This window comes from Mesoplodon densirostris, chromosome 10, assembly GCF_025265405.1.
Source record: "Mesoplodon densirostris isolate mMesDen1 chromosome 10, mMesDen1 primary haplotype, whole genome shotgun sequence".
NCBI classification, from domain to species: Eukaryota; Metazoa; Chordata; class Mammalia; order Artiodactyla; family Ziphiidae; genus Mesoplodon; species Mesoplodon densirostris.
The window spans coordinates 74,471,345-74,493,785 of record NC_082670.1 but is presented as its reverse complement, the minus strand read 5'-3'; the positions used below and the strand labels follow the sequence as shown (position 1 = coordinate 74,493,785).

Sequence of the window (22,441 nt, the reverse complement as noted above, 5' to 3'; positions counted from 1 at the left end):
TCATTAACTTCAGAAATATATTGACCCTCAGGGGCAGAGAAAGTTTACCCTATGACTTTTGGGTGGCAAAAACACCCCCTAAAGGGGCTTCCCTGGTGGCTCAGGGGTTAAGACTCTGCACACCCAATGCAGGGGGCCCGGGTTCGATCACTGGTCAGGGAACTAGATCTCACGTGAATGTCGCAGCTAAGAGTTCACATGCCACAACTAAGGAGCCCACGTGCCGCAACTAAGGAGCCCATGTGCCACAACTAAGGAGCCCACCTGCTGCAACTAAGACCCGGCACAACCAAATAAATAAATAATTTTTTTTAATTTATTTTTAAAAAAACCCTAAAGAAAATCTTTCTTCTACCACCTTTCAAGTCCACTACTCTAATTAGGGTACCCTTTCCTGAGGTGTCTTAGGACATCACTCTACAAAGGCTCAGATCCCCATCTAAATGGAGTCTGCATATAACACCATCAATAAGTAACAATAAAGGACTGTATCTATTTTTTTCTTCACTTGGTTAAAACTACCTTTAATTTCCCTTTTCCACCAAGTGACTATCCAACTTTCCAGCCCAAAGGCCACCCTGAACAAGAACTTAGTCTGCTGCCTAGAGTGTGAAAAAGCTGTTTTCAAGCATTTCAAAAAAGTGACCTTTTTTTCACTATTTAATAAGGTGAGAAAAAGAGGGAAAGAAGGTAGTAACAATAACATCATTTTCTCACCTCTAAGAGCTTCTCCAAGGCCCTGTTCCCAACACCAACCCTAACCTCATCTCCCAAAGAATAAACACTTTCTTAAACATGAATCCAATCCCTCTTTACTAACTCTAGTGTTCAGGGAAGAAATAGAGAACAGAGGCCCCTGCTGCAGACTTGGAAGATGGTGTCCTTGCTGTGCCAGAGACTGGTTGCCCAGTGGAAGCAATTCCTCAGGGCCACAAAGGAGCCTCCCTTCCCATGTTAGTAGCAAATATTAAAACAGGTAGCTTTACCTTTTGGGGTTTTAGGGGATTTTTTGCCTTGGATCCATTTCTCTGACTGGAAGTATTTTGTCATTTGTTGTTATTGTTCTTACTATTATTAATTCAGCAGAAACCCTAGAGCATAAAGAAACAGGACTTATAGGTATATACCTGATTCACTCTGAAATTTTATTTAGCCTTCAAAGGGATGTTATTTAGCTTGCTAGGGGGGTCTGTAATAATGCAACCTCCCCCTTTCTTCAATTCCTAGGCTTACAACAAGCTCTCAGAACAGATTCTTCCCCTCGTGATGACCACTTTCCCAGTAAGATATTTTAATTAATTAAATACAGCACAGAAGCCATTACTCTCCCTCTGTTAGTAGAGAGCAGATTTAACCAGTGTGTCTGTCCCATCTGACTGCACTATCAAAGGGCTTTAGAAGGCCACCCAGAAAAATATATGCAAGGAAAATTACTGTAACTCCGTGCTGGGCTAGCTCACTGGGAAACTTCTGATTACCTAGCAATATGCACTTCTCCTTGGCTAACATCCTCACTTTAACAAATATGCCTGGCCTCAGCACTTTTCCATCCTGAACTCTGCTGTCCTTTGATCCTCTTGACAGTGCACATGTGTTCTGGGGCCCTTGGGCTTGTGGATGGCAATGTACCAGGAATTGTGACCCTGGGGCCCCCATTCATTCTCCAGACAAGGAACAGCGTCTGTGGGCGACCACCAGCGAGAGGTCAGGCTTAGGTTTCCAGAAAGGCTGACCACGATTCCAGAGACAAGCATTTCAGCAGAGGTACCACCTTATTCACATGCTGTCAGGAGCCATGATGTCTGTCCCCTACTCAAAAAACAAATCTGTCGTTTATGGCCTATAAGGAGGGGCAAGAACCTTGTCATTGATAGAGCCCTTCCTATGTGTTAGGCACCATGTTAGCTAATTTGCCCACGTTTTCTCAGTGTGGGCAAAGTTCCCAATTTCTACAAGCCCGGGAGGTAGAAATTAATAACCCTATTTTTTCAGATGAGAAAACAGATCCAGAGAAGTTAAATGATTTCTCCGCTGGTGCCAGCCATCACGCGATGGAACCAAGACTGGAGTTCTTGTTTGACTTTCTGATTGGAAATGCTCAGATGTTGGGCGTCTTAAAGCTACTGGTGAGATACTGCTTTAGCATAACCCAGAAAACAGGAGAAAAGGAGAACATTCTTTCTAAGAGTGTTCCAAGAAATATTATTCAAGAATGTAACCCCAGGGCTTCCCTGGTGGCGCAGTGGTTGAGAGTCCGCCTGCCAATGCAGGGGACACGGGTTCGTGCCCCGGTCCGGGAAGATCCCGCATGCCGCGGAGCGGCTGGGCCCGTGAGCCATGGCCGCTGAGCCTGCGCGTCCGGAGCCTGTGCTCTGCAAAGGGAGAGGCCACAACAGTGAGAGGCCCGTGTACCACAAAAAAGAGAAAAAAGAATGTAACCCCAAAGAGAACCCATATGGTTTTCTCTGTAATGAAACATATAGAAAAAGAAAGGAGTTGGCATCCTTTCCTCTCCCCTCAGTCCGTCCTAACCCCACCCACCACTGAAGCTCAGGCCCAGACTCTGCTCCTCCGTGTGGCTTCTCTGAGTGCCCTTCATCTGGAACACGGCCCTGGCTAGCATAGCAGGACCATTCATTTGGCACTTACCATATACTGCTTTATAACAGTACCCCTTCTAACTACCCCTCTGAACTCCCAGTTACTCTAATAAGCAGAGAAATGCTAAGAAAAAAAAAGTAAGCATCTATTGATGGATGAATGGATAAAGAAAATGTGGTATGTATATATGTAATAGAAGATATATACAAATATGTATACAATAGAATATTATTCGCCATAAAAAAGGACATCTTGCCATTTGCAACGTGGATGGACTTTGAGGGCATTATGTTAAGTGAAATAAGTCAGACAGAGACAAATACTGTATGATCTCACTTATATGTGGTATCTAAAAAAAAATAAAATAAAACAAAGAAACTGAACTTATGGATACAGAAGACAGATTGATGATTGGCAGAGGCAGGGGGTGGGGGGAATGAGGTGAAGGGAGTCAAAAGGTAAAAACTTCTAGCTATAAAGTAAACCAGTCCTGGGTAGGTCATGTACAGCATGGAGACTATACTTAACAATACTGTATTACATATTTGAAAGTTGCTAAGAGAGTGGATCTTAAAAGTTCTCATCACAAGAAAAAAAATGTGTAACTACATATGGTGATGGATGTTAATTGGACTATTGCGGTGATCATTTCGCAAGACATACAAATATCAAATCATTATGTTGTACACCTGAAACTAATATAATTTTCTTTGTCAATTATATCTCAATGTTTTAATATAGTCAAAAAGAAAAAAGTAAAGATCCTGGATATTTCACAGATTGAATCATCAGCCCCCGATATCCAGAGCTGACTATTACAGTGGGAGCTTCAGAGCATGGAAGTCTCTGCACGGCCCACTGGCAGAGAGGAAGGGAAGCCAGGACAGAGCTTTCAAGATTCACTTGGGGGCTTCCCTGGTAGCGCAGTGGTTGAGAGTCCACCTGCCGATGCAGGGGACACGGGTTCGTGCCCCAGTCCGGGAAGATGCCACATGCCACGAGCGGCTGGGCCCGTGAGCCATGGCCGCTGAGTCTGCGCGTCCGGAGCCTGTGCTCCGCAGCGGGAGAGGCCACAACAGTGAGAGGCCCGCGTACCGCAAAAAAAAAAAAAAAAAGGTTCACTTGGAATATACTGAGTTGTTCAGCGGTGAAGGAGCAAGAGACAAGGAAGCCTGTGGCAGCTCCAAGAAAAAGAAAACTCCAGTCACAGAACTGAGTTAAGTCAAACATGAGGGTCTTCCCAAAAGCATCCCAAAACTTTTTAATGCATCTAACAAAATTTCATGGATGCCAGAATTTTTCTGTCTCTCCTTTTTCTTGTTTCACAACCCAGTTTCCATTATCTTACTAGCCAAAACCATCTTTCATATTTTCCTGAAACATTCACTATGAAAGCAGCTAGTGGGGTACCTGGGAATGGTCCTCTAAACCACCACTGGCACATTAGCATTTGTTTAGCGGTTTTGCTACATGATTCCTGGGACGCCAAACGGCTGAGATTCCAGCGTCCATGGATAGTGAGGCGGAGTGGTCTTGTGGGATGGGCACCCTGGCAGTGGGTGCTGGCTCCACCTGTGTGGAGACAGGCTCTGTCACTTCACTATCAGAGCACCCACTTTCCCCTAGATGAAACAAGGATAAACATCCTTGCCTTGCCCTGGGTTGCACATTAAAGGAAATAATTTGTATGGATGTTCAATGTGAGAGATGAATATTTCTATGGCAGTGACAGGGTTCAGGACATGTTACCCAAAATAGGGCACCTTGGCATATTGGATATTTCTACCTGGAAGAACTTGAGAAACGGCTTGTGCAGGAATGACTTTCTGACCTTTCCCTGAAGCAGGTCATAAAACCCTCATGTGAGAGGTGCTCTCCCAATACCCAGAGGAAGGAGCATCTCTATCTCTGAAGAAAAAGGGACACAGGGAGGAATTTGAACAAACAGGCCTTGCTGAGTCTCCCCCAGTTTACTACACTTAGCTCATACCCTTCATTCCATCATCTCTCCACGACTTCCATTCTTCATCCAATCTAGCATAAAAACACTCAGGTTTATACAATGGAATATTACTTGGTCATTAAAAAAGAGCAAAACACTGCCATCTGCAGTGACATGGATGGACCTAGAGACTGTCAGACTGAGTGAAGCAAGTCAGACAGAGAAAGACAAATATCATATGATATGGTTTATATGTGGAATCTAAAAAAATGGTACAATGAACTTATTTATAAAACAGAAATAGAGTCACAGATGTAGAAAACAAACTTATGGTTACCAAAGGGGGAAAGGCAGGGAGGGATAAATTGGGAGATTGGGATTGACATACTCACTACTATATATAAAATAGATAACTAATAAGGACCTACTATATAGCACAGGGAAGTCTACTCAGTACTCTGTAATGAACTACATGGGAAAAGAATCTAAAAAAGAGTGGAAGCAAGATCCATTTTGACCCACCTCCTAGAGAAATGGAAATAAAAACAAAAATAAACAAATGACACCTAATGAAACTTAAAAGCTTTTGCACAGCAAAGGAAACCATAAACAAAACGAAAAGAAAACCCTCAGAATGGGAGAAAATATTTGCAAATGAAGCAACTAATAAAGGCTTAATCTCCAAAATTTACAAGCAGCTCATGCAACTCAATATCAAAAAAACAAACAACCCAATCCAAAAATGGGCAGAAGAACTAAATTGACATTTCTCCAAAGAAGATTGCCAACAAACATGAAAGAATGCTCAATAGCACTAATCATTAGAGAAATGCAAATCAAAACTACAATGAGGTATCACCTCACACCAGTCAGAATGGCCATCACCAAAAAATCTACAAACAATAAATGCTGGAGAGGGTGTGGAGAAAAGGAACCCTCTTGCACTGTTGGTGGGAATGTAAATTGATACAGCCACTATGGAGAACAGTATGGAGGTTCCTTAAAAAACTAAAAATAGAACTACCATACGACCCAGCAATCCCACTACTGGGCATATACCCTGAGAAAACCATAATTCAAAAAGAGTCATGTACCACGATGTTCATTGCAGCTCTATTTACAATAGACCGGACATGGAAGCAAGCTAAGTGTCCATCAACAGATGAATGGATAAAGAAGATGTGGCGCATATGTACAATGGAATATTACTCAGCCATAAAAAGAAACAAAATTGAGTTATTTGTAGTGAGGTGGATGGACCTAGAGTCTGTCATACAGAGTGAAGTGAGTCAGAAAGAGAAAACAAATACCGTATGCGAACACATATATATGGAATCTAAAAAAAAAATGGTTCTGAAGAACCTAGGGGCAGGACAGGAACAAAGACACAGATGTAGAGAATGGACTTGAGGACATGGGGAGGGGAAAGGATAAGCTGGGACGAAGCGAGAGAGAGGCATGGACATACATACACTACCAAACATAAGGTAGATAGCTAGTGGGAAGCAGCTGCATGGCACAGGGAGATCAGCTCAGTGCTTTGTGACCACCTAGAGGGGTGGGATAGGGAGGGTGGGAGGAAGATGCAACAGGGAGGAGATATGGGTTATATGTATATGTATAGCAGATTCACTTTGTTATAAAGCAGAAACTGACACACCATTGTAAACCAATTATACTCCAATAAAGATGTAAAAAAAAAAAAAAAGGAGTGGATATTGGAATTCCCTGGGCAGTCCAGTGGTTAGGACTCCAGGCTTTCACTGCCGAGGGCCCAGGTTCAGTCACTCATCGGAGAACTAAGATCCTGCAAGCTACATGGCCAAAAAAATTAAAATTAAAATTAAAAAATAAAATTAATAAAATTAAAAAGAGTGGATATATATATATATATGTATAACTGATTCACTTTGCTGTAAAGCAGAAACTAATACAACATTGTAAATCAACTATACTCCAAAATAAATTAATTAAAAAAAAACACTCAGGTTTAACCATTTCTTTGGGTCTTCATTTCATTATGAAGTCTCTTGTTGTCACATGAAACTTAAATAAATGTGTGTACTTTTCTCCTGTTAATCTTCACCAGTTTAATTTTCAGACCCAGCCATGGACCCTAAAAAGTTTGAGGAAAACTTTTTCTTCACCTATAGCAAGGAGCATATTAAAAGATGAAAGTACCAGAATGTGGTGCTTTGTCATCATGGCAGAGTTTGGATGTAGTTTATCAATGTTCTTACCCTGGAACTTTTGGGCCAAGATTGTATGGTCAATTAATTCTATACAAAATCAAAGTGCCTAACTATTTATTGGAAGAAGTGTTACTGAGTCCTCACAGGTTTGTTGCACATATATATATATATTTTTTTTGTTTTGTTTTTGTTTTTGTTTTGTTTTTGTTTTTGTTTTTTTTTGTGGTGCGCGGGCCTCTCACTCTTGTGACCTCTCCCGTTGCGGAGCACAGGCTCCGGACGTGCAGGATCAGTGGCCATGGGTCACGGGCCTAGCCGCTCCGCGGCATGTGGGATCTTCCCAGACCAGGGCATGAAACTGTGTCCCCTGCATCAGCAGGCAGATTCTCAACCACTGCGCCACCAGGGAAGCCCTGTTGCTTATATTTTTTGTTTAAAGTTAAAAGTCAAAGGATTTCCCTGGCGGTACGGTGCTTAAGACTCTGCGCTTCCACTGCAGGGGGCGTGGATTCAATCCCTGGTCGGGGAACTAAGATCCTACATGCCGTGTGGCAGGGCCAAAAAATAAAAAAAATAAAGTTAAAAGTCAAGTATTTTAGTGTACATACATCTATCTGATGGTGATGGTTTTAAATAAAACTGGATTCAAAAGCTGTGTAGAAGATCAAAAGGAAGTCAAGTCTGTGTTTTCCCCTCAGCTTTCAAAATGCTCTTTTTTCACCCCGTCTGCATCTTGGAGGACAGATGACCCTACAACAGAAGGCCTGGCCACACCACAATATTGCACAGTCAGCAGCTGGCTTTGCTCTGCTCAGACCTATGAAATACTTAGGTCTAATAGATGCAAACCTAACCCATACTTTCTTAAAAGGTCAGTTCTCTTCCCTTTCATGATGTTAATATCAATTCATTTACCCTCTGCCTGTCTGAAGAAGGTTGAAATAAACTCATTGGCTTTGCCTCTGAAACCTCTTTTGCACTACCCATCTCCAGTTTGAAGGACAAAAAATCCAAAGACTGCTCCTTTTTTATGGTCAATGATACCTTTTCCAAAGACCTTTCCAGATCACACCAGGAAAGATTTATGCTATTCCAAACACTTTAAAAATCAGCTGACATCTTTGGGGGGGAAAAAACTTGTTTATTCTGAGAAGGAACGCCAAAATATGACATTGAGATTATCTTTTAGTTCGGTTCAGCTGATGTATTTCAAGCAATTGCAAGCTACACAGCTCTTTTCTCTGATGTGATATGCCTTTCAACAGATCTCTTGGCTGCTTTCAATAGATGATGTACCTCAATCCTCAGGGATTCACTGACTAAAAAATTCGAGTTTTTTTTTTTTTTTTTGCACGTATTCTACTAGCATAAACTGTGGATGGGCATTTTTTCCTCCTAAGCCTTAGTTTTCCTTAGATTACTTTAAATGCAGGAATCTGTGGAAAGCAGAAAATGTCTGTACAGTAATGTTTCACCCAACTAATCATATTTCCATTACCTTTGCTAAACCACAAGGCAATTTAGCTCAAAAACAGATCAATGGAATGCTTGACACTGTGTATCTTCTCAAGCGGTTCATTATGGAAGAATAAACGGCCATCAAAGGAAAACAGAGATAGGAAAGGAATCACTGAGTCAGAAAACAAAAATTTTTCTATATGAAAACATCCATCAATACTTAGGAAACACATGATTTTTAGACACTTACAAATAAAATGCCCCAACTCCCCCCCAAATCCCTTAAAACTAAGTTACGTCTATCACTAAACGGGCCCGCTTAGATTATTTTCCAGCATTAAATATTATACAAATATACATGCTTTAAAATACTCTTTAAAAACAACAACAAAGACTTAGAAGTGTCTGAAAGGTTAAAGAACCATTAATAAAAGACTTTTCAAAACTAGATACTGTTCTTTTAAGAAGTAACTTTGCCAGCTTTTGCTGCTGGAAGATTTCACATAAAAATAACAAGATAGTATTTTTCGTAGCCAGAAGGATACTTATATTGTATGACACTATTAATACCACTCTTTACTTCACCTTCATTATTTTTTGGCTTGTACTTATCAGCAACCTAAGTAAAATAAAAATACGAATATACAGAGTATACACAAAATGAGATTCTATTTGATTTCCCATTTTAACATTACCTTTCTACACCGTCTGCCTCTGGATTTCCCACAAAAAATCTTTTGCTTTGGAAATCTTCATCTTTGCCAAAAGACAGTTTCTAGAGCTTTGGGAAAGTTGTCACACTAATACAATCGCAAAATGAAATGGCATGGAGCAGCTTAGGAAGACACAGGAGAGTGGGTGTTGTATTACATTTCTCTACCAGATCATTGTTTCTAGGAGGTAATCCATAAATTTTTAATTCTTCTAGTGTTCTTGAGCAATGTAAAAAGAACCGTTCCTGACCTAGTTCAACCTCTTTTTTCACAGTAGTGGCAATAATTTTACTGTGCAAGAGAAACTGGTTATTCTGTTACCTTTTGGGTTCATGCTTATTGAATGGTAAAGTATAATTTATGTGCTTCTCTTTAGATAATGAATATCAAGATCCCTTCAAGGCTCAGAACAGGTAATACTCATTAAATTCAAGGCTGCAGACAACATATAGATGAGTGACTGGCTTTTCATATTGTGACAGTTAATCTCCATTAAATTATAGTGGTTCAGTAATTCAGAGTGATTTTTAATGATCCTTTGTGACATCACAGTCTATAAGTGCACTTGAATTGGGAAAGATAGGATTTCCTAATACGTGAGCCTTCAGGGTGAATGAGTTTGAGTTCACATAAACTGTATCTGGACCACGTTTATTACTCCACAGATCATATAGTGAGTGGTTTACACAAGAAAGACTCCCAATGACTCATATGTCAGTTTTGTCTCAAGTAGACCACATGTCAGAGAGGCAAATTAGGACAAGATGTAAACAGAAAAACAGAAAGCATTGAACCCTTTAACTATGTAACATTGTGGTTTTACCGCAAAGTGGGAGGGTATAATAAATATAAATAATTAACTCCTATAGGTATTTCTGTACAGATGCAAACCATAGGAGATCAACAACTTATGAATATTCCCTGGCCACCGAACAATCAAATTGCAGATTCGAGGGAGCTAAAATTCATTAAATGAATTAAATTCATATGTAAAAATGATTATGACGTTAATTATGCCAGAAAAATAAATATTAATAAATGAATAATGGCAATATAAGACTAGAAGAAACCAAGTATTAAAATTGGGGAGTTATAGAAGAGAATCCATGGAGAGAATCTATAGGTCCTATTATCAGTGCTTCTTAGGCTTTCATGTTTATCTGGACATTCACAAAGAAACTATCAGCATTCAGAGTTGACACGACAGAGAGATGCCTTACAAAAACTCTTCTTATGGTCTTGGCTTAAGAAATATTGCATTTTCTGGGCAGAAGACCTATAATAGACTTTTCTCCAAAGAAGACATACAGATGGTCAAAAGGCACATGGAAATATGCTCAACATGCAAATTATTAGAGAAACTCACATGAAAATTATAATGAGGTACCACCTCACACCACTCAAAATGGTCATCATCAAAAAGTCTAGGGACTTCCCTCATGGTCCAGTGGTTAAGAATCTGCCTTCCAATGCAGGGGACACGGGTTCGACCCCAGGTCGGGGAAGTAAGATCCCACATGCCACGGGGCAATGAAGCCTGCACACTCTACAGCCTGCGCGCCACAAATAGAGAGCCCTCATGCCGCAACTACTGAGCCCACGTGCCACAATGAAAGATTCCGTGTGCCACAGTGAAGATCTGATGCAGCCAAATAAATAAATAAATATATTTTTTTTAAGTCTAGAAACAATAAATGCTGGGACTTTTCTGGTGGCACAGTGGTTAAGATTCTGTGCTCCCAGTGCAGGGGGCCTGGGTTCAATTCCTGGTGAAGGAATTAGATCCCACAGTTATGCCGCAACTAACAGTTCACATCACAACTAAGGAGCCCATGTGCCGCAGCTAAGGAGCTGTCGAGCCGCAGCTAAGGGGCCTGTGAGCCGCAACTAAGGAGCCCGCCTGCTGCAACTAAGACCCAGCGCGACCAAATAAATAAATAAAGTTTTTTTTAAAAAAAGAAATGATAGAAACAATAAATGCTTGAGAGAGTGTGGGGAAAAAAAATCCTACACTGTTCCTGGGAATGAAAATTGCTAGACCCAATATGGAGATCAGTGTGAAGGTTCCTTAAAAAATTGAAATTCAGATGCCAAATGATGCAGCAATCACACTCCTGGGCATATCTTCACAGAATACCATAATTCGAAAGGATACATGCTACTCAGTGTTGAATGGAGCACTATTTACAATGACCAAGATATAGAGGCAACCTAAATGCCCATTGAGAGATGAATGGATAAAGAAGATGTAGTACATATACACGATGGAATAGTACTCAGCCATAAAAAAGAATGAAGTAATGCCAGTTTAACCAACATGGATGGACTAGGGATGTAAATATGAAGTGAAGTAAGGCAGACAGACACCAACAAACATCATATCATACCACGAATATGTGGAATCTAAAAATAGAAACAAAAAAACTAATTTACAAAACTAAAACAAACTCACAGAATTAGAAAAAAAGAAAATATGGTTATCAAAGGGAAAGGAGGTGGGGAGAGATAAATTGGGAGACTGGGATTAACATGAACATATTAATATATATAAAATAAATAATAAACACATACCAACTGCAGACCATAGTAAATTTAACTAAACACTGTGTCAAACTCTATGAAGGTAAGGAACCAAAACAGAATAAATATATCTATATGTATAACTGAATCCTCTTGTGGTACAACTAAAAGAAACAAACATTATGAATCAAATATACTCCAATAGAAAAATAAAATCAAATTAAAAAACGAACAAACCCAGGAAGAAATTCTTATAATATTCTCCTCAGGCTCCGGTTACCTAGGCTTTTGTCACCTTCCTGGAGCCTGAGCAGCCTGGGACCCAAGGCTGGCCCACCATAGGGCTGAGGGACCTAGGGAGGATGGGCAGGCACACGAGCCTCCTTTCCGACCTGGAGCACCTCGTCCACTCTGGATGGCACCACAAACTCCACATCCAGGCAGGCCCTCCTACGGCTAAAGCAGACCGGGTGCACCCAAGGATGCTGGACCCTCTGGGCTGGAAGGGCTTGGAAAAGTCCCCTGGTGTCCACGTCTCCTGCTGCTAAGGTTCCCAACTCCAGCCTCTTTCCTTAGAGTCACCGCCCCACCTTCAGCCGACAGCACAGCGGGGTGTTGCAGGCCTTGGGATGAGTCCGGGGGAGGGACTGAAGGAAGAAGCAATGAGACAGAAACTTTTGGGTGTCTCTGCTGGCCCATTCACCGTAATTTCCAGCCCAGGAACACCACTTTGGCTAAGGCTCTGGTGGCGGAAGGAACCAGAGGCGGGCGTGATGAAATGCTGCCACCTTGTGGCCACGGCCCGTAACGACAAGTTTCAACCCGGGCTTCTGGGCTGGAAATAACACCTGCCCTCAAGAAGAGCCCTGGGGTGGGTACTCACAAAAGAATTCAAAACACAGCTGACTTTCAAGAGGACAGTTTCCACAGGTACACTGCATGCGCACGCTGCATCCAAAGGGAACAGAAAAAGCTGCTCAAATTTGCCTATATTTAGACAAATGCCAATCACAGCCACAGTATCGTATCACCCCACACCAGTCACAGTGGCCATCCTCTAAAAGTCTGGAAACGATGCAAGCTGGAGAGAAAGAGAAGAAAAGGGGACCCCCTCTACAATCGAGGAGGGGGGAAGGTAAATTAGTAGAGCCACTATGGAAAACTGTATGGAGGTTCCCTAGAAAAGGAAAAATGGAGCTACCATGTGATCTGGCAAGTCCAGTCCTGGGTGTATACCCACAGAAAACCAGGATTGGAAAAGTTACATGCACTTGACGTTGACTGAAGCACCATTTAGAATAGTCACAACACGGAGGCAACCAAAATATCCATCCAGAGATGAATGCCCAAAGAACACGTGCTGCATATTTACTATGAAGTACTATCAGCCCTAGAAAAGACTGAAATCATGCCATTTGCAGCAACACGGATCGACCTGGAAAGGTCACACAAAGTGAAATAAGTCACACAGAGAAGGATAGATATCATATGATAACACGTATATGTAAAGTCTACAAATGGATACAAATGAACGAATTTCCAAACCCAAAACACACCCACAGAAATAGAAAACAAACTTATGGTTAACAAAGGGGAAAGGTGGCAGGTATGGGTAAATTAGGAGGTTGGAATTAACATATACACACACATATATATATATATATATATATATATGTGTGTGTATATAACAGATAATCAACCAGGACCCACTGAGAGCATGTAATCGACTCAATGCTCTGTCATAAGCTATACGGAAAAGAAATTTGAAAGAGATTGGATATATGTATATGTGTAAACGAGTCACGTTCCTGTACCCCTAAAAAAACACAACAGTGTAAATCAGCTATACTGCCATAGAAAATGAACATCAAATTAACACAAACAAACAAACCCAGAAAGAAATGGCTACTGTATTCTCCTCAGGCATCGGGGACCTAGGCTTTTGTCACCTCCCTGCAGCCTGAGCAGCCTGGGTCCCAAGGCTGGACCGTCGTGGGGCTGAGCGAGCTGGGGAGGATGTGCAGGCTCATGAGCCCCCCTTGGACCTGGAGCGCCTCGTCCACTCTGGATGGCACCACAAACTCCACATCCAGACAGGCCCTCCTACGGCTAAAGCAGACCGGGTGCACCCAAGGATGCTGGACCCTCTGGGCTGGAAGAGCTTGGAAAAGTCCCCTGGTGTCCACGTCTCCTGCTGCTAAGGTTCCCAACTCCAGCCTCTTTCCTTAGAGTCACCGCCCCACCTTCAGCCGACAGCACAGCGGGGTGTTGCAGGCCTTGGGATGAGTCCGGGGGAGGGACTGAAGGAAGAAGCAATGAGACAGAAACTTTTGGGTGTCTCTGCTGGCCCATTCACCGTAATTTCCAGCCCAGGAACACCACTTTGGCTAAGGCTCTGGTGGCGGAAGGAACCAGAGGCGGGCGTGATGAAATGCTGCCACCTTGTGGCCACGGCCCGTAACGACAAGTTTCAACCCGGGCTTCTGGACACTTCATATTCACAAGGCCTGCGGGGCTGGAAATAACACCTGCCCTCAAGAAATGTCCTGGGGTGGGTAATCACAAAAGAATCAAACAGGGCCGACTTTCAATAAGCCAGTTTCCACCCGCACATTGCACGCGCACGCTGTGTCCATATGGGAACAGAAAAAGCTGTTCAACTTTGCTAATTTTTAGAGAAATGCCCATCACAGATACCATGACATATCACCCCACACTAGTCACAGTGGCCATCCTCTAAAGGTCTGGAAACAATGCACGCTGGAGAGACCCTGAGAAAAGGGAACCCCTTACACTACTGGGGGGGAATGTAAATTGGTAGAGCCACTGTGGAAAACAGTGTAGAGTTTCCTTAGAAAACAAAAAAGTGGAGCTACCGTGTGATCCTGCTAGCCCAGTCCTGGGTGTATATCTGCATAAAACCAGGATTGGAAAAGTTACATGCACTTGCCATTGACTGAAGCACCATTTACAATAGCCACGACACGGAGGGAACCGAAACGTCCACCCAGAGATGAATGGGTATAGATCATGTGCTACATATCTACGATGAAATACTACTCATCCCTAGAAAAGAATAAAATCATACCATTTGCAGCATCTCGGATGGACCTAGAGAAGATCATACGAAGTGAAGTAAGTCAGACAGAGTGGACAAATATTACATCATATCATTTATATGTGGATTCTAAAAATTGACACAAATGACCTAATTTTGAAAACCGAAATAAGTCTCAGTAGTTAGAAAAGAAACCTATGGTCACCAAGTGGAAATTTGGGGGGTGGGCAGCTTGAGAGATATATTGGGAGTTTGGGATTGATATGCACACACTGCCTTTTTTAAATTAGATAATCAACAAAGACCCCTTGTATAGCACAGGGTTCTTTGCTCAACATTCTGTAATAGCGTAGTATAAAAATAATTTGTAAGAGAATAGATATATGTATATGTATAACTGAATCACTTTGCTGTACACCTGAAAATGACAGAACATTTTAAATCAAGTGTAGTCTAATATAAAATAAAATAAAAAATTTAAACCCAAAATCTAATTACAAGGAAAAAAATAAGAAATGCTTGCCTTTTAATTGTGAAAAATAAGAGCGTAAAAAAAAGAAGTCTGAGAGTATCAATGGAATCTCCCATTGATAAGGACAGTCTACCATTTGGCTTAGGGGTTTTTCATAATGGGATTATAAAATCGGTTTTCTAATGGTATAAGGTAAAATATTTTTGGTCCTTAGCCACTTCGTGACTCTGCAAATTTGTGCCTATAACTGATTGTAAATGCAGAGCTTTGGCTTGAATTCTTTTATAATCTTGACTTGTTGTCAAAGCACTAAGAAGTGTTCTGGTAAATTATATGCTTCATTTTAATTCTACTTCAGAAAACTGAAGTGTTATTGGTACTTTCTAAACAACCTGGACGGTAAAATAGTTCAGATCAACTGGGCTCAAGTAACAAAAAGACTCTGAAGTATATCACCCAAACCCAACAGAGCCTGCTTGTCATTCCTATAATAGTCTGAGAAGGGTACCCTGTTAGGCAGGCAGCTGTCCTTTGTGTGGTGATTCAGAGTGTCAGCTCTTTTCATCCCTTGTCTCTGCCATTCCTCAGATCCTCACAGTGGCCTGCACCCTGTCAACAGAAGGGGTAAATCAAAGTCTGGAAGGGCAAGGTTCTCCTTTAAGCCTTGGCCTGGAGCAGACACACAGCACTTTTGCTAACATTCTACTGGCCTGATTTTGGTTATAGAGGCAAAGGGAAGCCAAAGGAGCTTGGTAAGTGAAGCCTAGCTGTGCCTCAGTCAATGGAAGTGGATAAAAGGATTGTTGGTGAATGGCAGACAATCTCCGCCAGAGACAAGTCAACTAATTTTGGGCCTCTGATCTCCTTCATGTACAATTGTCTACATCCATGTACCAATCTTTTGGGCTTGTGTATATTTATCATCGACAAAAAAAAAAGAAGAAGAAGAAGAAAGTAAGAAAATAAATAAAAAGGTTTCAAATAAGAAAAGAGTTTATTTGAAGTCTTAGAATTCGGGAGACACAGATTTGGGTAAAACCAAGAGTGTTCTGTGGAAGAGAAAGAGTCAGGGGCTTCTAAAGACGAAAGCCACAATGTTGTTAAAGTTCCTGGCAAGAATTGTGATTGACTCTGATGCAGGAAAGGAAATATCTGTCCTTAAGTAATGATGAATTATTTTAGGGTAAGGGTCTGATAATTATCTTGAGTTTCTGGTAGATGTTCTGGATGATTGCATTAGGACACTAAGTGGTCATAAGGTCAGATTCCATACAGTCTGAGGCATGCATAGGTCATACTTCCTCAGTGGCCTCCCTGCTGCAATTTAGAGAGCTCTATTAGCAATACCAACTCTGTTTTTATTTTCCTTCCACAGTGTACCTATGAAGCACTTTGAGTTCCGTGGATAAGCAGTGTATCAGTTAAATATCCTGCTGTTGTTTATGACATTGCTATGTTATTGGTAATTTGAAACATTACATTGGGTAAAGTAACAGTAAACAACATAGAACTTTCTACCAAAGAACATTATCAAGAACACCATGTTAAATGCAATCTTTCCTGGCAATAGAGGGATGAATTAAATGTTGTTCTAATCCCATGTTCTTTTACTCTCACTACATTATTTCATATGGGAAAGCTATCTCTTTCTTCCTAGTTGAAAGTATTATTATTTCTGCTCCAGAATTGACAGACTTAACTAGTTCAACATATCAGAAATGTAATTCTAGAAAACATCTAGCACCACTTAAAATACTTTCATAGGGGCCTCCCTGGTGGCGCAGTGGTTAAGAGTCCGCCTGCCGATGCAGGGGATATGGGTTCGTGCCCCGGTCTGGGAGGATCCCATATGCCGTGGAGCGGCTGGGCCCGTGAGCCATGGCCGCTGGGCCTGCGCATCCGGAGCCTGTGCTCCGCAACGGGAGAGGCCACAACAGTGAGAGGCCCACATACCGCAAAAAAGAAAAAAAAAAAAATACTTTCATAGAGTAACATTTTAAAATACAGAGGTCTGACCAGATGGCTTCACAGGTGAATTTATCAAACATTAAGAGAAGAGCTAACACCCATCCTTCTCAAACTCTTCCAAAAAATTGCAGAGGAAGGAGCACTCCCAAACTCATTCTACGAGGCCACCATCACCCTGATACCAAAATCAGACAAAGATACTACAAAAAAAGAAAATTACAGACCAATATCACCGATGAAAATAGATGCAAAAATCCTCAACAAAATACTAGCAAACAGAATCTAACAACACATTAAAAGGATCATAGACCATGATCAAATGGAATTTATCCCAGGGAAGCAAGGATTCTTCAATATATGCAAAGCAATGGATGTGATACACCATATTAACAAATTGAAGAATAAAAACCATATGATCGGGCCTCCCTGGTGGCGCAGTGGTTGAGAGTCCGCCTGCCGATGCAGGGGATACGGGTTCGTGCCCCGATCTGGGAGGATCCCATATGCCGCGGAGCGGCTGGGCCCGTGAGCCATGGCCGCTGGGCCTGCGCATCCAGAGCCTGTGCTCCGCAACGGGAGAGGCCACAACAGTGAGAGGCCCGCATACCGCAAAAAGGAAAAAAAAAAAACAAAAAAAAAAACCATATGATCATCTCAATAGAGGCAGAAAAAGCTTTTGACAAAATTCAACACCGGTTTATGATAAAAACTCTCCAGAAAGTGGGCATAGAGGGAACCTACCTCAACATAATAAAGGTCATATATGACAAACCCACAGCAAACATCATTCTCAATGGTGAAAAACTGAAACCATTTCCTCCAAGATCAGGAACAAGACAAGGATGTCCACTCTCACCACTATTATTCAACATAGTTTTGGAAGTCCTAGCCACGGCAATCAGAGAAGAAAAAGAAATAAAAGGAATACAAATTGGAAAAGAAGAAGTAAAACTGTCACTGTTTGCAGATGACATGATACTATACATAAAGAATCCTAAAGATGCCACCAGAAAACTACTAGAGCTAATCAATGAATTTGGTAAAGTTTCAGGATACAAAATTAATGCACAGAAATCTCTTGCATTCCTATACACTAACAACGAAAAATCAGAAAGAGAAATTAAGGAACCAATCCCATTCACCATTGCAAAAAAAAGAATGAAATACCTAGGAATAAACCTACCTAAGGAGGTAAAAGACCTGTACTCAGAAAACTATAACACACTGATGAAAGAAATCAAAGATGACACAAACAGATGGAGAGATATACCATGTTCTTGGATTGGAAGAATCAATATTGTGAAAATGACTATACTACCCAAAGCAATCTACAGATTCAATGCAATCACTATCAAATTACCAATGACATTTTTTACAGAACTAGAACAAAAAATCTTAAAATTTGCATGGAGACACAAAAAACCCCAAATAGCCAAAGCAATCTTGAGGGGAAAAAAATGGAGCTGGAAGAATCAGATTCCCTGACTTCAGACTATACTACAAAGCTACAGTAATCAAGACAATATGGTACTGGCACAAAAACAGAAATATAGATCAATGGAACAGGATAGAAAGCCCAGAAATAAACCCACACACCTGTGGTCAACTAATCTATGACAAAGGAGGCAAAGATATACAATGGAGAAAAGACAGTCTCTTCAATAAGTTGTGCTGGGAAAACTGGACAGCTACATGTAAAAGAATGAAATTAGAACACTCCCTAACACCATACACAAAAATAAACTCAAAATGGATTAAAGACCTAAATGTAAGGCCAGACACTATCAAAGTCTTAGAGGAAAGCATAGGAAGAACAGTCTTTAACATAAATTACAGCAAGATCTTTTTTGACCCACCTCCTAGAGTGATGGAAATAAAAACAAAAATAAATGGGACCTAATGAAATTTAAAAGCCTTTGCGGGGCTTCCCTGGTGGCGCAGTGGTTGAGAGTCCACCTGCCGATGCAGGGGACATGGGTTCGTGCCCCGGTCCGGGAAGATCCCACATGCCACAGAGTGGCTGGGCCTGTGAGCCATGGCCGCTGAGCCTGCGCGTCCGGAGCCTGTGCTCCGCAACGGGAGAGGCCACAACAGTGAGAGGCCCACGTACCATAAAAAAAAAAAAAAAAAAAAAAAAAAAAAAAGCCTTTGCACAGCAAAGGAAACTATAAACAAGACGAAAAGACAACCCTCAGAATGGGAGAAAATATTTGCAAATGAATCAACAGACAAAGAATTAATCTCCAAAATATATAAACAGCTCATGCAGCTCAACATTAAAAAAACAAACGACCCAATCAAAAAATAGGCAGAAGATCTAAATAGACATTTCTCCAAAGAAGACATACAGATGGCCAAGAGGCACATGAAAAGCTACTCAACATCACTAATCATTAGAGAAATGCAAATCAAAACTACAATGAGGTATCACCTCACACCGGTTAGAATGGGCATCATCAGAAAATCTACAAACAGGGCTTCCCTGATAGCGCAGTGGTTATGAATCCGCCTGCCAATGCAGGAGACACGGGTTCAATCCCTGGTCCAGGAAGATCCCACATGCTGCAGAGCAACAAAGCCCATGCACCACAACTCCTGAGCCTGCACTCTGGAGCCCGCGTGGCACACCTACTGAAGCCCGCACGCCTAGGGCCCGTGCTCCACAACAAGAGAAGCCACGACAATGAGAAGCCCAAGCACCGCAACAAAGAGTAGCCCCTGCTCACCACAGCTAGAGAAAGCCCGCGCACTGCAATGAAGACCTAATGCAGCCAAAAATTTTAAAAAATAATTTAAAAAAAAAGAAAATCTACAAATAACAAATACCTAGAGACCGTCATACAGAGTGAAGTAAATCAGAAAGAGAAAAACAAATATTGTATATTAATGCATATATGTGGAATCTAGAATAATGGTACAGATGAACAAGTCTGCAAGGCAGAAATAGAGACACAGATGTAGAGAACAAATGTATGAAGACCAAGGGGGGAAAGCAGGGGGGGAGGTGGTGGTGGGATGAATTGAGAAATTGGGATTGACATGTATACACTAATATGTATAAAATTGGTAACTAATAAGAACCTGCTGTATAAAAAATAATAAATAAAATAAAGTACAAATCAAAAATAAATAAATAAATAAAATACAGAGGTCTGAGGCCTTTCTGGAGAAACTGAAGGAAAGAACTACCATCCTAATCATCTGGCAAGGACGAGGTAAGGAGTTTTATAGTAACTCCACAACCTTTTGGATATCAATCATGTAAAATAAATATCAACAGTGAAACTGCAGCATAAGGAAAACAAGTTTCACTCATGTGTATCCAGTGTAATTTAAGAGTGTGCCTGCAGAATAGTAGCAAGATACATGATCTACCTGGAAACCAAGGCTAGTAGATGCTAATTCCAACTCAGCAAATGAATCATTATAGGACCTTGGGAAAATTAGTTAGCTTGCTTTCTCTGCCTACAAAGGTAAACAGTAATAAGCAGATACTTTTCATTTATTTTTTAAATTATTAATTTATTTATTTATTTGGCTGCGCCAGGTCTTAGTTGTGGCATGCGGGATCTAGTTCCCTGACCAGGAATCGAACCTGGGCCCCCTGCATTAGGAGTGTGGAGTCTTAACCACTGGACCACCAGGGAACTCCCTAAGCAGGTACTTTTAGAATAAATCTTTAAAATCTGAGAAAGAGGACTTCCCTGGTGGCACAGTGGTTAAGAATCCGCCTGCCAATGCAGGGGACAAGGGTTTGATCCCTGGTCTGGGAAGATCTCACATGCTGTGGAGCAACTAAGCCCATGAGCCACAACTACTGAGCCTGTGTGTCACAACTACTGAAGCCCACATGCCTAGAAGCCTGTGCTCTGCCACAAGAGAAGCCACCACAATGAGAAGCCCACACACTGCAATGAAGAGTAGCTCCCGCTTGCCTCAACTAGAGAAAGCCCACACACAGCAACGAAGACCCAACACAACCAAAAAATAAATAAATTTTTTTTTTTTTTTTTTTTTTTTTTTTTTTTTTTTTTTTTGCGGTACGCAGGTCTTTCACTGTTGTGGCTTCTCCCATTGTGGAGCACAGGCTCCGGACGCGCAGGCTCAGCGTCCATGGCTCACGGGCCCAGCCGCTCCGTGGCATGTGGGATCTTCCCAGACCGGGGCTTGAACGCGTGTCCCCTGCATCAACAGGCGGACTCTCAACCACTGCGCCACCAGGGAAGCCCCAAAAAATAAATAAATTTTAAAAATTAAAAATTAAAAGAAAATCTGAGAAAGAAGGGGAGAGGGAGGAGAGAAAGAGAGAGGAGACAGAGATGGAGAGAAAATGGACAGGGAGAAAGTTGCAAGAGTGAAAAGATGCTGAATTCTGGGCTATACTAAAAGCAATAAGGATAGAGCCTAAGAAACAAAATACATTAATAATACAAGTAAATCAATCATGATTATGTGTTTATACTTATGACAAACAAATGTTTTGTTGGCTGTAGAGCTGAAACAACCATCCCTTCTCTCAGGTTTATGTGGTAGATAGAAATCATCTTAACATTCCATTTAATCCAACAAATACTTATTAAGCCTGGCTTCTGTGTCAAAATGTGATAGTAAACAAGACAGACATGGTTCCCACTTCACTAAGCTGATGAGACAGACAAAACATAAGTGAATATAATAACTACAACTCACAGATAAGTGCTATGAAGAAAGTGAGGAAATGAGCCATTATTATATCACAGGAATATCAGAGACAAGAATGTTCTAGAAAGGGAGAACAGCAAGTGCAAAGGCCCTGAGACTAGACTTATTTAGCGCATGTCAGTCAGTGGGCTGGGATGGAAAATTTGAAAGAGCAATTCACAGAAAATGGAGATGGAAAGAAAGCAAGAGACCAGGCCCAGCAATGTCTCCTCCTAGGCCATGGCAAGGACTTGGGATTTGACACTGGAGAAATGGGAAGTCTGGGACTGACAAAGCTACACAGCTGGTAGATGTATTTTAGTGCCCTTTACTTTAGAGCCCATGATTTTATTTTATTTTTAAATGAAAGGTTTATTCGGGGAGATACACACTCCATAGACAGAATGTGGGCCATTTCAGAAGGTGAGAGGCCCCAAGGTGTGGGGGTGGTTACCTTTTATAGGCTGGGTAATTTCATAGGCTAATGAGTGGGAGGATTATTCCAACAATTTTGGGAAAGGGGCAGAGATTTCTAGGAACTGGGCCACAGCCCACTTATTGGCCTTTTATGGTCAGCCTCGGAACTGCCATGGCTCCTGTGGGTGTGTCATTTAGCTTGCAGATGTATTACAATGAGGGTATACTGAGGCTCAAGGTCTAGTGGCAATCACCTTGTCCACCATCGTGGACCTAGAGCCCATGATTTTAAATGGCAACTTTTAGTTTCTACCACAGAACCACTCAGAGTGGGAGACACATGGGTTGGACTGATTGGGTTTTAGGTTTTCATATTTTAAATTATTTTTATTAAAAAACTGTCATTCATGGAACACAACG

General features: G+C 41.5%; 1 non-coding gene across 1 annotated transcript; it reads right to left on the bottom strand.

The window, feature by feature from the left end:
- Window positions 1-20,498: 20,498 nt before the first annotated feature.
- TRNAR-CCU (transfer RNA arginine (anticodon CCU)) lies at window positions 20,499-20,571 on the bottom strand. The gene has a single exon. It is a non-coding gene; the product is annotated as a tRNA-Arg (tRNA).
- Between the last annotated feature and the right edge of the window lie 1,870 nt (window positions 20,572-22,441).